Raw genomic sequence first — 16,513 nt, forward strand, 5'->3', positions numbered from 1 at the left:
ATGGCAGCCCGGCTGGTCACTGGCGTATCCAGGACCAGCCATATAACACCTGCGCTTAAAGATCTCCACTGGCTGCCCATTCGCTTCCGAGCTCAATATAAGGCGTTGGTTATTACCTATAAAGCCCTAAATGGCTTGGGTCCAGGATTCCTAAAGGACCGCCTCTCCCCGTACAATCCGCCTCGCACCCTCAGAACATCTGGGCAGCAACTGCTGAAGGTGCCTGGGGCCAGGTTAGCCTCTACCTCTAGAAGGGCCTTTTCCACAGCTGCCCCAGCCCTTTGGAACACGCTGCCCATTGAGCTCCGCTCATCCACCACCCTGGCCCAATTTAGGAAGGATCTCAAAACCTTCCTATTCAAGCAGGCATTCCCCGATTAAATATCCTGTGGGCCTCCCTCCTCTTCCGTGGCCATGAGGATGGGCTAACGGGGCCTTTGTTATTGTTATTGTTTTTAGATTGTGTATTTTGATGTTTTTAACCTGTATTTGTTGCACTTGTTGCATATTGTAAGCCGCCCTGATCTTTTTGGAAGGGCGGGATATAAATAAAGATTTTATTTTTATTTATTTATTTATGATTCTATAATTCTATGATCTACTGATGTTTCTAATATTAAGGGAACCTCAATTGGACATGCAAATGATTAGACATATTGTAGAACTGCACAGTAAAGATGGTATTTTTGTGGTGGTGAGCGCTAGTCCAGTCAGCATGATGGGGCTATGTAGTCATTAAATTATAAACATATATGCATATGTCTGTTTCTCTAGCCTCTGATGCCTTGACCTGCCGAAACTGTATATCTGTGTGGCCACTAGCACCATGCATTCCATTTAAAGCAACCTGTCAAGCCCATGATGGTGCGTGCTTCACCCTGAAAATCTATGGGGGTAAGGAGCCTTCCTCGAGGATATGCTTTGTCCTGGCCCTATTCTTTTATGACATGGCTATTCAGACCCATAGTATGTGTTGCAAGTGGTTGTTTCAGTTGTGCCATCACAAGAATTGATACTGAAAACAATTCACACATATTTCTCTAAATGCATCAACACAAATATACAGTGGTGCCTCGGGATACGAAATGATCGGGTTACGAAATTTCCGGGATACGAAAAAGTTGGATTGGCAAAAACTGTTTCGGGTTACGAAATATTTTTCGGGTTACGAAATTCATTTCGGCGCGAAATTCAAATGCTGCAAAGTGCAGCTATAGGCTTTCCAGTGCTAACGGAAAAGTGTTTCGGGTTACAAAATTTTCGGGTTACGAAAGGAATGGCGGAATGAATTAATTTCGTAACCCGAGGCACCACTGTACGTATTATGTATTTTATTGTTATTTTTGTGTTATTGTAACCTGCCTCCCTCGATCCGTAGGGAGCAGCGGGATATAAATAAAAATTATTATTACTATCATTATTACCTGGAGTGTCACCACAAATAAGACTCTCTTCCATGTCCTCCCATAATGTATCACTTCCACTGTTTGGAAGCATAGGAGGGCCCCTCCTGTGGGCCTCTATTCTCAGGAAGATATATGTAGGGAGAGGTGCTCCCTCAAGTCCAAGGGATGTATCTGTCTTGCTGGACCTCAGAGGCCACACCGCCTTCAACTCCCCCACCCCATTATTGTCCAAAAATGGTCAATCATGTCCTTTAGAGGGTTCAATAAAAACTTTTCCCACATTTTTTCCCTCAGCCTGTTCTGGGCCATGGAGATGGGAGGTAACAATATCCCAGTTATTTGAGATTCAGTGCTCCCTATGCCCTCTACACTCATTATTATATAAACTGAGATGATTTTTGCAATGCACACATGTCCTCAGTCAGTACACTTGGCATCCCACCCAATGAGAATAATCCACAGCACCTATAAAAGAAAGGCTCTCTTTTCTCTCCCTAATCCCAGAGAAACGTTTGGAGAAAACTGTACTAAGCTGCATAGAAAAAGAAATGAAGAGATGTGGAACGACATGGAAAGATGTAAAATCTCATTTGATATACAAATTTAACTGCTGTTCTGACCGAGACAAATGCAACTGGAAGCCCTGGACGCGCCCATGGTATAACCTACCCCTTTGTTATATTTAGTATGCCAAGGGATTTTGTAGCACCTTTGAGACTAACTGAAAGAAGTTGGTGTGAGCTTTGATAGAGTTGATGCATAGGCTAAGTCCACAAAAGATCATGCTCCCAGCTTCTCTCTTTCAGTTAGTCTCAAAGGTGCTACAAGATCCCTTTGCAGACTGATTTTCCAGACTATCACAGTCTTTAAATTCTTCCATAATATATAGTTCACTCATTTTTGATGGAGAATGCATGTGCCAACAATATTATTACATATCAGGATTCTCTGTGTCCACTGTGTTCTCTGTTTCTTTTACCTTACTTATGACCATGAAGTGAACTTGGTGCCTCTGACTCTTTATCTGCCTCTGCCTCTGCTCAGGTTTACTGTCCCTTTAAAAAAAACTTCTTGTTTCTAGTTTCTGATTATCTTATTTCTTCCTTTTTATTTCAGCTGGGGAAATAGTGATGAATTGCTTCTTTCCTCGTTTTTTTTGGGGGGGGGGATGCACACACGCAGTGTTAAACCTACCTACATAGTAGTAAGCCTCAGGAAAATTAATGGGACTTGTTACCCCAAGATTTATAATAATAATAATAATATTTATTTCTATACCGCCCGGTGGCAAAGCCCCTTGATCACCCCTCCTCTCACGATATAAAATTAATAAAGGTTGATGTGAGTGACCCTTAGAATGACCCACTGTGGGCACCACAGATCCATAGCAGGCTTGAATTCCTGCATTTAGGAGCTAGCATGAAAGAGGTTGCAAGGAGCTCACCTTGATGAGATCATCGGGATTTTCCAGCAGATCCTATTATGCTTGAAGAGGGTGAAGGAATCATGACTAAGATATAGGATTTGAAGCACATAGTCAGATAGTGGATTTGCAATCCAGAGCACTAATCCTTTTTGTCTGAGGTATTTGCATCAATCACCCATGGCATTAAATCCAGTTTCAAACCATTCTTTCCTATCCTGGGAAACCATCTAAAGCGATTTAATCCATTCTACTTTGGTTTTCTGCCCACAAGATATTTTCAAGGTATATATACAGGTAGTCAGACAGCCATTATTTGGTCTCAATCTAGTAGCAGGCAGACACTCTGCCGCCGCGCTTGTTTGCTGCGCGAGGGAGCCGCAGTGGACAAACCGCTTGGCTCCCTCGTGCAGCAAAAAGAAGCTGTAAAAAACTGCTTCTTTTTCCGGTGTCACAAGGGCACCAAGACGTGCGGACACTAAGCATCTGTCACGTCAAAATGGTGGTGCCCATCTGTATAGGGCGCCACCATTTTGACACCCTCATGTGTGAGGGGCAAGGCGCATCAGGAAGCGCCACCCCTCGCATGTAACGATGGCGCCCAATAGGGCCCGTCTATAAAGCGCCTAAGTTAAGCCACTCAATATGCAGGCTAACTTCCATTTCACTGCTGCAATTCAGCCTCTTCCATCCCAAACATCTCATCAATTGGATCTACATCAGGTGAATATTGACATTAACGAAGTCTCACATCTATTCACCCTCCCACCTTTTGATTCCATTAGCTCTTGTGTGCATGCATGGAGTGTGTGTTTGTATTGCTTCATTCTCTTTAATAAACAATAATTCTGATTTGAATCCTGCCTTTGGAACTCCTGAGTGAGCCTGACCAGGGAGTTTATCAGACAAGGGGAATCGGAAGTATAATCCGATGGCAATCTGATCACAATCACTGATTTAACGTTATTGCGTGATAACCTACTACACACAAATTTGGGCAATGGGAAATCAGTCCGAACGCAATCATGTGGTTTCACGTTATTGCATGATAGACTGCCACACACAAATTCGGTCAATGGCATGCTATTTTCATGCAATGGGAAGCCAGTTCGAACACAATGCACATTCATGTAATTGCATGAAACTTGCGACTTTAAGTAGGAAGTGATAACCTTATTGCATGAGATTGAATAAGGTTCTTCCACTTCAAGCTACTGATTATGGGTGTATTTCCTTTATTCATAAAAGCAGGAAAAGGCAACAGACAGTAAGGGGACAAGTGAGTGAGAAAGTACTCCACAGTGCCTTTAATGGAAGGACTAGAAACTTTTTTTGGCGGTGGAGGAGCTAAATTGAACTCCAAGAATGGTGACAGAACAGCATCCTTCACTGCACCTTAGGCTGCTGCGCTGCCACACTTCAGAATTAATGCAGTTTGACACTGCTTTAACTGTCATGACTCCATTCTATGGAATCCTGGGATTTGTAGATTGTTGTGACACCAAAGCACGCTGACAGAGAAGGCTAAATATCTCACAAAGCTACAAATCCGATTCCCAGAATAGTATTGAGCCATGGCAGTTAAAGCGATGTCAAACTGCATTAATTCTGCAGTGCAGATGCAGCCTGAGAAGAGCAAGTTAGCTTACATGTTGGAGGGCATCCTATATGGCCTACATGGCAGTGTTCCCCAATATCTGGCCCTTGCTCTGCACCTCCTAAATGTTTGCTACCTCATGTGAGCTGAGTAGAGAACCATTCCAGGCCTCTCCAGAGATTCATTTGATATCCACATTGGCACACACCACTGGTATGAGAGAAGGTCTACTTGGTGGTTAAAGACAGCAAGTGTTTTGTAACAGAGAAATGTACACAGAGTCCCTCCGGCTGATAACAACCAATCATTTTCAGAGTTCAGTGTGTGTATTCGGATCCTGCAAACACACAGGAGTCAGTCCAATACCCTTCTCCCATTCCCTGAGACGATGCTTATCTTCACTTATAGTATTGTCTAAGGGCGAATGACCTTTTTCAAAAATTGTCCTGTGATTGTTAGCCTTGTTGTTAGCCTTTACTAGGTTTTTAAAAAGCGTTTATTGACATATATACTTTTTCTTTAAACAGGAAGCACTTCACTAACCAAGAAGAAAGTGAAAAAGAAAACTTGAACAGTTCAGATCCATTTGTGGCAAGATCAAGGAGACTGATTCAGAACCTGGTTGATAATAATACCAACTGCAGTCCTAAAAGAGAGTAAACCAATGCATTAAAAATTAACAAGTAAATATAGACATGTCTATCTAGATAGAGTTCTTAAAGTAATGTCAAACTGCATTATTTCTACAATGCAGAAGCTTATTTTACAAAGGAGTTTATCAGACGCGAGTTTTTCGCGATTTTTCCTGCCTATCGCGCAATGTTAGCGTCACCAGCGTTGCGCAATAACGTGAAAGCGCGATGTTCTTCCAGACGCCATTCATTTCTATGGGAGCCCGTTGTGCAACACTCCCGTAGTTTTAGCATCATTCCTCCCCTTTTTGGGCATTATGGGGAAAAAGGGAAGTCAGGCCTTTGTCTCCCGTTATCCTTGCGAATGTGTTGCGAAATGGTTTGGTGTGGTAGGCAGCAACGCAACTCAACGCAACGCAAAAGTTACTGATTGCAAAGTTCCCATGATGCTGGGCTGCTTTTTCACCCCTTCCGGTGGCCTTCCTTTTTCAGGACAACCCTGGGGGAGGGGGGGTTGCTCTGTCCTGCATGAACACCTAGAAGGCTGCAAATTTAAGGGTCCCCTAAGGGTCATCCATTCCAGCCCCATTCCTCTGCCCTGCAAGAACACCCAGGAGGCTGCAAATGTAAGGGGCCCCTAGGAGTCATCCATTCCAGCCCCATTCTTCTGCCCCGTATGAACTCCGAGGAGGCTAGGAATTGAAGGGCCCCTAGGGGTCACCCATTCCAGCCCCATTCTTCTGCCCTGCATGAAACAGGAAACTGGAAGGGGCTTCTCCCCTTTCCCCTCTCCCTCCCGGAAGCACAAAGGTCAGGATGCCACCAAAACCTCCAAGGAGCATGCGCAAATATGTTGATGCGAAATGTTCAAGACAAAATGAAGGTGCTGGTGTAGTAAAAAGTTCCGCTATGCATGGTTTCGTATCACGCAAATCGCAACTTTTGCGCAATTGTAGTGCTGACATAACGTTACGGGGGAATGACGGAAAAGCAAGCAATGTGGTAGAACATCGCGTTATAGGGTCATTTGAAACGTTTGTTTCACTTCCTTAGCGGAATTGAGGGTCCAAAACTTCACGTCTGATAAACTCCAAAAACATTTTATGGCTGCTCAACCACTTTTCCTCCTCATTGTCTATCTAGCTAGATGTTTTAGCAGCTTTGGCATAGGGAGGATAGTTAAGGAGGGCTGGAGAAACAGAGACTTTCAGTGTTAGGCTGCAGCAATGTGTCTGCAGAAACATTGCAATAAAACATGAGCTGGGAAAGAATGAGATACTTCCTTGGCTGCTCCCACTGTAGCTGTGTATATGCCTGCCTGTAACAGGCAAGGTAAACAACTGCTACGGTACCTCCTGATTCCCTTACAGCACATATGTAAACAGCAAAACATAGAAAAGGAGTGAGCAGATAAGAATGTCTCATCAGCTCCTCATATATTTTAAAAACCATAGATCTGTAGGTTTGGCCACCAAAATAAAAGTCATGAGAAGGCCAGAGGTTGGTGAAAGAAAGTCATCCCTGGATGCATTTTGAACAAATCCTTCTAGTGGCATCTGAAAGATTCAAGATGCATTGGTTTACTTATCCAAGGCTTAACTGACCTATTTTTTATTATTATTATTACACATGTACAGTTTGTTAGTTTAGTTTTGAATAAAAATATAGCTGGAACATGTTGATCTGGTCTTGTAATATAGTAACCTATCCCTATTCCTTTCATGTTCTTTCTGCCTCTGGTATCAAATTTTCTGGTGAAGAAATCATACTCAGGAACACATCTACTTTGTTAACTGAGGGGCTGGACAGATGGGCAGAAAGGGGCAGTGAGGACAATGGAGGAAAGAAAGGGTGGAGAGAGGAACTGCAGCCTATCCTGCTGCTGTCACGCATTCCATTCATGACTGTAGTGCAGCTTTTCATTGACAGGCAAACCCCATCAATAGGCTTTCAGTCTCGCTGCTATTCCATGACTGCCTTTATGGGATAGGACCCTTTCACTGCAATTCCACTTCTCAGGCAGTCATGTGGCATAAACGAACATTATTTTCCCCCCTTTCCCCCCCCCCCCCCCCCCCAGCTACCACAGTGGCCAATACCTTCCCAAACCCTGCTGCTGTTTGCATGTTCATAGAGCAGCAACTTCAGGAAGATGTTGGTAGCCATAACTGTTTGCTCCTGCTTTCTAAAACCCCAGGATGCTGTGTGAGGGCCTATTTTTGCCCCAGAAGGAGGACACGGCAATCACATGCCACAGCCTCCAGAAGGACCAAAACGAACACATTCTGGGAGGGTTCTTTTTGCGTCTCTGTAGGGGTGCCATAGGCACACTCGCGCACCATGATGATTCCCCTTGTGCGCAATGCCATTTGGGCGCTGTGCTGCATGGACATCATGGTGCACGCTGTATGGACGTACACGCACCATAATGGTGCACAGGCGGCAGAACAAGGGCTTCAAACATGTGGATGCTATGCCCTAATACGCCTATAGGCTAGCACAACGTGTTCCATATGTGCCAAATTCTAATTGAATGCAACTTTAGAGTGGAGCAAGATTTGTAAATTCTGTGTTTCCCCGAATGTACACATCTCTTGGTTGACCCTGGATTGGGTTCGAATTGAACTAGCATTGACTTCGATTACATGTGATAACCTCTTGCACAACAACGTGAAATCCCATGATTGCATCCAGGATCACACTGCACTGACCTTCCAATTTCCCCCGTGTGATAACATCCTGAGTCATCTTCTGCCAGGGTCCCAAAAAAGAGGTTACAAAGAAAACAAGGTAGACTGTGAAAAATGTTTGGAAAGAGGATGAGGAAGATGGATCAGAGCCCATGTCTTATGCATGCTCCCCTTGAGCTACTCTCGCAACCTCTGGGGATCCCACTCCATCATTTAAGAACCACTGATTTATTTATTACTCTAATGGTTCCACAGGTCATTACTTGTTGCTGTTACTGAGATCCAGAAAGACAACTCTGAGGACGTAGACCAAATCTATGAGGAAAGCAAGGTAAACTGAGGTGGTTGGAACACCACTTTCAAACTAGAACGTTTTCTTGTTTTGACCAAGTCCAACTAAAGCCTTATGATGCATCCGCACTGCAGAAATAATGCAGTTTTACACAGCTTTAACTGCCATGGCTCAGTGCTATGGAATCTTGGGATTTGTACTTTGTTGTGACACCAGAGCTCTCTGACAGAAGCAGCTAAATATCTTACAATAATACACATCCCAGAATTCCATAACATTGAGAGTGCAGTTAAAGCTGTGTCAACCCAAATTATTTCTGCAGTGCAGATGCAGCCTGTTTCTACTCTGCCTTTCTTAAGAGCACCTTCTTGCTCAGCAAATGAAGGTCCCTAGGGGGCTGAATGACTGGCCTGGAGTCAAGTGCTTCTTCTCTCTGCTCTGTGCTACACTGGTACACTTCAGTGGAGCTGGCAGGTATAATGCTGCATGAGAAGATTGGCTTCTGGGCCTCAAGGTGGAAAGGACACATGAAGTCTAGCTGTATGACATAAACACACTGGGTCTAAGAAAAAATGAGCTACAATTGTACAGATTATCCCTACAAGAAGGGCTGAAACAAGACATTTTGGCTTCCTCGAGCCAAGGACAAGGTGGCACCCACTCTCCATTTTGGATACTGAGATTTGTTGCAGCACACAAGCATGGAATAGCATTCTCCACAATCTCCCATGCAGCAGTTGGTTTAGAACGGCAAGTTAGGTTATATGGCATGTATATGTCTGCCCTTCAACAGAGGGTTGAACTGGAGAGGTCCCAAAGAATAGGCAAGGAATTATCTCTCTAATCGATACTGTGGACATCCAAAAAGTCAAACAAGTGGGTCCTTGAACAGATCAAACCTGAAATCTCTTTGGAAGTAAAGATGATCAAACTGAGGCTATCATACCGTGGCCATATCATGAGAAGGCATGACTCATTAGAAAAGACAATAATGCTAGGAAACGGTGGAGGTTAGTAGAAACAGAGGAAGACCACGTGCCATATGGATAGACTTAAAGAGGGAGGACATTGCCCTGAGTTTGCAGGACCTATGCAGAGCAGTGGAGGGTAGGGAGTCTTGGAGATATTTCATTCAGAGGGTCGTCATGAGTCAGGCAGACTAGAGGGCAGTTAACAACAACCTAATGGTCCTGCCTATTATCCTTCCATCTGTACTCTTTGCCCCATTCCAATCCTACCCTCTGTTGACATTTATACTGCATGAACCAGAGAGCAAAAATCTACCTTATGGTTTATATTACTCTATGCCACACTTCCTGTTGACTTCATAACACTTAAACAGCAACAGGCTGAGAAAAAAACCTACAGCAGGTTTTGTAACACTTGAAATGGTCACACTAAGGTCTGTTGTTATTCATCTTAATCAGATCCACAAACTTTAAGGGATATATAGTGTCAAACCCAAAACTGGCACAGTACGCCAATCCATTCAATATTAAGAATGTTAAATCTCACTTGTTTCAGTGGATGAGGTAAAGATGGAAGTAAAACTTAGCCCTCTGTGTATATGTCAGGGTGTGCTTGACCCAAAATCTAAGTCCCCACAAATAGAAAACAGAGAAGGAATATGACATTTGGGAACCAACAGAGGCTACATAAATAAGATAATGTCCTTTCATACTCTGTTAGAGATTGGTAATTATGTGCCCTCCAGATGTTGGGTAGACCATTGGCCTTTGGGGCTGAATGAAATGGGAGTGGTAATCCAAAACTTCTGAAGGTAACTAAAATTAGAAGGATTCAATATGAGTTGTGGGTGGCATAACTACTTAGGATACAAAAAGAAACCGAAAAACAAAGAAGTTGGGGATCATGCAATCAGAACACCATTGTATCATGTTTGGGAGAGAACAAAAAAGAAATTTTATAATAAACTGCCAAATTGGATCTCTCCTCAGGAAGCTTGGGCTCTGAGAATAGGGGGCATGCAAAAGATAATTAGTTACAAGGAGTTATTGGACTGGACAAATGGCATCCCAAGAATGTTATCTATATCAGAACTAGAAGAAAAAGGAATTAAGATAGATTGGTTTACATACTACCAATTAAAAGAAAGATTTAAATGGGATAGGGAGCAAAATGGAATAAATGAAACTGAAACAGAGCTGGATAAAGTGCTTATACATTCAAAAAATGCTACTATATCTAAATTGTATAAAGTACTTTTGAAAAGAGAAACAGAAGGAGAAGTAGTTAAAGAAACATGTGTTAAATGGTCGCAAAACATAGGACATAGCATTCCTTTGGATATCTGGCAAAGGACCTGGGGAAAAGATTTGAGATTTACTTGTAGCATGGATGTAAAGGAAAATTTTTATAAAATGCTATACCGCTGGCACTATTCTCCCAGTAAAATAGCTAAAATGCAAGGGAAAATTTTAAATTTTTGTTGGAAATGTCCCAGTACAACGGCAACATATTATCATGTCTGGTGGACTTGCCCGGTGGCAAACAAATACTGGAAAATAATTCATGATACTATACAAAAAAATTTACAAATTAAAATTAATTTTAAGCCGGAGGCTTTCCTGTTAAATATACTGGAAGATAAAGGGGAACGTATTAATTTGAAGTTTTTGCTGTATGCCTTTACAAGCGGCAAGGTTATGTTACGCCAAAAGATGGAAAGATAAAAATGCCCCAACAATTCAAGATTGGTTAGAGAAATGGTTGAGTATGGTACAACTGGACAAAATAACACTATTAAGAAAAGACAAATGGTCTGATGACTGGGAAGAAAAATGGATAAAAATATATGATTATGTGAAAAATGAAACGTAATGTGATGCTCTAGGTTATAGTCTGGTGGTATCTTTCGGGAACATGGATAAACGAAGCTTGATTGTAACTCATTGACGGATATAATGAAATACAGGGCAGAGAAGGGGGGTTTCAAAGTATTGGGGGGTAGAAAAATCAAAATTTAGGATCAAGAATGTATAAATGTATAATTGTTAATTGTGTTTGGAATCTGTATTATCTTGATCAAAAAAAACAATTAAAAAAAAAAAAACTTCTGAAGGTAACAAGTTGTCTCCCCCTGCCCTATGTCAATTAACCTCCAATACTGATGCCTTGGTACCAAATACAACCAGGACCACCTTTCCCCCATATATGTCCCCAAACAATGATACAAGTGGGCTGCAAGACTAAGTTAGGAACCACATGGTTTTATTCATCTACTGAGAGTCATTGCAGTAATGTTTGTTGGAACAACAGCTGTAGGTGTACATTTTGCCAGTCATATCATCAAAGTAGAAGTCACCGCACTTTGGATTATTTATCTTGGAACAGGTCTGGACTACTTGCCACAGCTCGAAATCTGGGGTGGGAGAAAATAAGGATGAGGAAAAGGAGTGTCTGTTAGTTCAATTCAACCTTTAGAGCTAGGAAACCTGTGAACATGAGCAACTCCCTATTAGGAGTTTTAATATGCTGATTATAACATATATAGCCCTATATGGCTTAGAGCTAGCTTTCTGTCACACTGTATTTCCACATAGAAACCTGCCTGGCCTTGATATCCTCAGAAGGGCTGCTTCTTCGAGTATGTTTTAAATTGCTGTCTTTAAAGTCAGTCAGGAGGTGTTGGTAATTTAATTCCATTTTAATGTGTGTGTGTGTGGGGGGGTGAGTCTCCCTTATCCAAAATGCTTGGGACCAGAAGTGTTTGGATTTTGGAAAACCTGTATTTGCATTTACATACATCAATCTCAGGGAAAGACAATGGCCTCTGAAGAAATCTTGGCAAGAAAACCCCATGATAAATCCGCCTTAGGGCTGCCATATGTCAGAAGTGACTTAAAGACACACAGCAACTAGAGATGGGCCCCAAGTCTAAATACAAAATTTATTTATATTTCATATATACTTCATACACATAGCCTGAAGATAATTTCATACAATATTTTATATAATTATGTGTATGAAACAAAATTGGTCTATGTTGAACCATCAGAAAGCAAAGGTGTCACTATCTCAGCCAGCCTTGAAAAAAGTTTTGGGTTTCCCCCCCAGTATTTCAGATTTCAGAATTCTGGTTAAAGGAGATCCAATCTGTACTTCATTTTAACTTATACGCCACCTTGACTGGTACATTGTGTTAATAATAATCCATGGAATAATACAGAATGGGGGGATTATAGGAGTCTTATACCAAAAAACCTCCTACTTCACCATTGTCTGATCCAGACACATATTTTTAAAAAGTCGCCACTCCTTAGTATTGTCAACATGCCTTGAGCCCTCTTTGCAAGTCCACATGGCTGGAGCATTAAACCCCAAGGTGAATTCACCATCTCACTGAAACTGAAGCTGTCACTCTTATTGATAGTTCTGGTGGTAATAGTAGCAGCAATAGTAACATGCTGGTTAACCAGGTTCCGCTTCTCTTTCTTCTGCCTTTACTGCATTTTATTACTTATTAGGGTCACCTAGAAGTAGCCAAAGTATGGTTTGTGGGCCGCATACAGTCCCATGAACTTTCTTTTCTGTGGACCCTGGATCCCTTAAAGGTCTTCTAAATGAAAATATGTTCATTAGAAAATGGCTATTTCCATTCCTGGAAATCTCTGGGAGCAGTGATTTTGTCATAAAAGTGCAGCTCTCAGCTTCTTGGCTTCCACTCCCTGGGCCCTCCCCCCAAAAAACAGAAATGCCACATCTTGTGTTTTATTTGGGCATATGGGAAGTTTTGGGGGCTAGTGCAGTCGATGGTAAGTCCTTGGTGCCAAAAGTTGGCCCTTTGACATTGGGAGCTTGTCCACCCCTGATTTAGAAAATCAGTGCTCCAGGTCACCAGGTGTAATCATATGCATTTCTTTCTGAAAAATAGATGATTTCAAATCAGGTTGCCACAGTCTACTCCCCCAAATCCAGGCACCTGATTTGCATGATATGCAAATTACCTTACTTTAATTTGCATTTTAAGTAGGCAAACCCAATACAGTGGTACCCCGGGATACGAATGCGCCGCCTTACGAAATTTCCGGGTTACGAAAAAAATCAATAGGAAAAAACTGTTCCGGGTTACGAAGGTTTTTTCGGGTTACGAAAAATTTTTTGGTGCTTTTCAGCACTATTTCACACGAAATCGCGGCTTTTCCCCATTAGCGCCTATGGCTTTTTCGGCTTACGAAGCATTTCGGGTTACGAACGCGGCGGCGGAACGAATTATTTTCGTAACCCGGGGTACCACTGTACATTGATTTTAGCATTTCCCCCTCCCAGTATATTAATAAATAATAATAAAGTTTTTATTTGTACCCCGCTCCTTCCCAAGATCAGGGCGGCTTACAACATATAGTTAAAACAGAATAAATATAATACACATCAATCAACTAAATACAATAAAAAAAACAGGCTAAAATGCCCCATTAGCCCAACCTCTTGGCCACGAAAGAGGAGGGAGGCCCACAGGATTTTAGTCGGGGAATGCCTGTTGGAACAGGAAGGTTTTCAGGTCCTTCCTGAATTGGGCCAGGGTGGTAGTCGAGCGGAGCTCAGTGGGCAGCGTATTCCAAAGGGCTGGGGCAGCAGTGGAAAATGTCCTCCGTGTGGTGGAGGATAATCTAGCCCCAGGCACCTTCAGTAATTGCTGCCCAGACGTTCTGAGGGTGCGAGGCGGAATGTACGGGGAGAGGCGGTATATTTCAAGCTTCACAACATTTTTTTAACTTTTCAAACTGATCTGACAGAATCAGTACAGAACATTGATCAAAGTGCTGAATATAGAATAGAGAGATCCAATTCGAGCAGCTCCCTGACCTTATTAAACAATTTTTACTGCCAAAATTGCCATCTGAATACTTCCTGGGGCCATCCCTGCATGCAGAGCCACTCCTCCCGACTCTTTTCAGATTCAGGAGTTTTCTGATTTAAGAAAATGCCTGCCAGAGCAGCTCTGCAAGTGGGGATGGCCCTGGGATGTACCTGCACATTAATTTCAGCGGTAAAAAAGCATGTAATAAGATCAGAGTGTCACTCGGATTAACCCTTAAACCGGATAGCGGTAAGCCAGAGTAATAATACATGTGATAAGCTCCTTCGCTCCCAAAGGCTACTTTTTTAAAAAAGTGAAGGCTTGGAATTCAGACCAGGTGTCATGCTTTTAATTCAAGTAAAGCCAAGCCAAACGAGAGGTATGGCAACCCTAATTAGAAAACATGTACAAGCTAGCAAGGAAAAGAAAGACTGGCATGGCCTCCATATGCGGTGAAGAGAACAATGGAGGAGCTCAAGTTGGACTCCTGACCCTTAAAGACTTTCATGGTCATGCAGAGATCTTCATTTGGGACAGCAGGACAACGTCCCCAGGGAGGGCGACAGGGTATCCATGGCCTCATGGTGGAACACTGTCGGCAGAACACAGCATCTGATATTTAAAAAAGAAAAGATTTTTTAAAATAAATAAATTAAAAACAGCTAAACTGAACCTGTCATCATACTTTGACCCCGCCATGAAATGGTATATTAGAAAAGATGATAATACTTGGTAAAGTGGAAGGCAGTAGGAAAAGAGAAAAAACCACATTACAGATTGATTGATGCAATAAAAGAAGCTGTGAGCCTGAGTCTGCAAGACCTATGCAGGCAGCAGATGACCAGGGCTCTTGGAGGTCTCCCATGCATAGGATCACCATAAGTCAAAGTTGACTTGATGGCAAATAACAGCAACAACTGTATATTTTTTGTAGGTAGACTTACCTCCTTCAGTAAGAAAGAGAAGAATACAGGATGCAAACAGCCAGATTTGATTCATGCCAAGTCCCGGAAGTCCTTTAGCAGAAACAGGCTGCCTTAAGTTGTCTTCTGAGAAATGAGAAATTGGCTTCTCATCTGTGAGCAGTCTGGTTTTTAATGCCCAAACACACCCACACTCCATAGATCATCCTGGTTTCTTTACAAATGGAGAAAGGAATGTAGGTTCCTACCTATGATATGTCTGTTTCCAGTTGATAAGAGCTGGCCATCCTGTAACTTAGGTTGACCCTTCCACTCTCTCCAGTAGACAGAGAAAAGAAAGACCTTCCAGTGTCCCCAGTGGGGAAGAAACACCACCCCCCAAGAAGGTCAGTCACCAAAACAGCAGAGAGATAATGCTTCAGAAGGAGAGCTCATTAGCACTGCAGAAATGTTAAAGGTCAGAGACTAAAACCAGTAACAGATTAGGGAACAGCCTGCTCTCCATATGGGAGAACTATGTACAATGTCACTCATAACCCCATGTCAGCACTCACCAGAGTGGGAAAGATGTTCAGCCCTTCTCTACTGGAAAAAGTCATATCACAGGTAACTATCAATGTTCCTTTTCCCCAGTAGATAAGAATGGAACATCCTGTAATTTCCCGTTTTGGGTGAGCTGTGCTGGTGTCGCAAGAAGTTAGGTTTTAATACCATGGCTCCATCGTTTGGAATCCAGGGACTTGTCATTTGTTATGGGTGGCAGCAGAGCTCTCTGACAGAGGCAGCTAAATATTTCACAAAACTAAAAGTCCCAGAATTCCATAGCACTGAGTCATGGTAGTTAAAGCAATGTCAAACTACATTAATTCTGCAGTGTAGATGTAGCCTGGAAGGAAGGACTGAAAGAAGGGGTGAAATGGGATCTGGGAGCACAAAAGGAAGGGTGCCTCCTGCCTACTGTGCCTCCCAATCCCAAGGCCTTGTAGGACCCAGCATAGTTCTCTGTCCTATGAGTCAGATACCCCTCTAATGGTCTATACCAGTGCTAGTCAAACTTGTGGTTCCTGGACCAGGACTGGTTTCTGAGCCATTGGATGCTGCTACCTGGCGAGTTTCTGGGACAGAGGGTAAGGTTTGTACAGTTGGCCCTTCTTATACACTGATTTTTTTAATACACGGATTCAAGCATCCATGGTTTGAAAATGCTCAAAAAAAGTATATTTCAAATATCACACCTTGATTTTCCATTTTTTATAAGGGACACCGTTTTGCTATACCATTATATTTAATGGGATGTGAGCATCCACGGATTTTGTTATCCACGGGGGATCCTGGAACAAACCCCCAGTGTATAACAAGGGTCCACTATAGTTATGGGCATATATATATAGTGCTGGCCAGTAGCATATTTAGAACTTCTTAACATTCTCAGTCCCTTCCTTATTGGAATCCATCTAGGAGGACATTGTCTATGGACTTAGATCAAAAAGAGTCAAAAGACTGGTTGCAACCATGTCCTCATAGAATCATAGGATCATAGTACTGGAAGAGACCACAAGGGACATCGAGTCCAACCCCCTGCCATGCAGGAAATCCTAATCAAAGCACCCCTGACAGATGGCCATCCAGCATCTGCTTAAAGACTTCCAAAGAAGGTGACTCACATTACACTCCGAGGAAGTGTGTTCTACTGTCTAACAGCACTTACTGTCAGGAGATTCCTCCTAAT

General features: G+C 42.6%; 1 long non-coding RNA gene across 2 annotated transcripts; it reads right to left on the minus strand.

Annotated features, from left to right (window-relative positions):
* Window positions 1-11,263: 11,263 nt before the first annotated feature.
* LOC121924032 lies at window positions 11,264-15,313 on the minus strand. Of its 2 annotated transcripts, none has more exons than XR_006102510.1 (3): window positions 15,033-15,313; window positions 14,354-14,473; window positions 11,264-11,422 (listed from the first exon to the last, which is right to left on the minus strand). It is a non-coding gene; the product is annotated as an uncharacterized LOC121924032 (long non-coding RNA). The 2 variants fall into 2 exon arrangements; XR_006102511.1 differs by lacking the exon at window positions 15,033-15,313 and adding an exon at window positions 14,806-14,871.
* Between the last annotated feature and the right edge of the window lie 1,200 nt (window positions 15,314-16,513).

Source organism: Sceloporus undulatus, chromosome 2 (assembly GCF_019175285.1).
Source record: "Sceloporus undulatus isolate JIND9_A2432 ecotype Alabama chromosome 2, SceUnd_v1.1, whole genome shotgun sequence".
In the NCBI taxonomy this organism is placed as follows: domain Eukaryota; kingdom Metazoa; phylum Chordata; class Lepidosauria; order Squamata; family Phrynosomatidae; genus Sceloporus; species Sceloporus undulatus.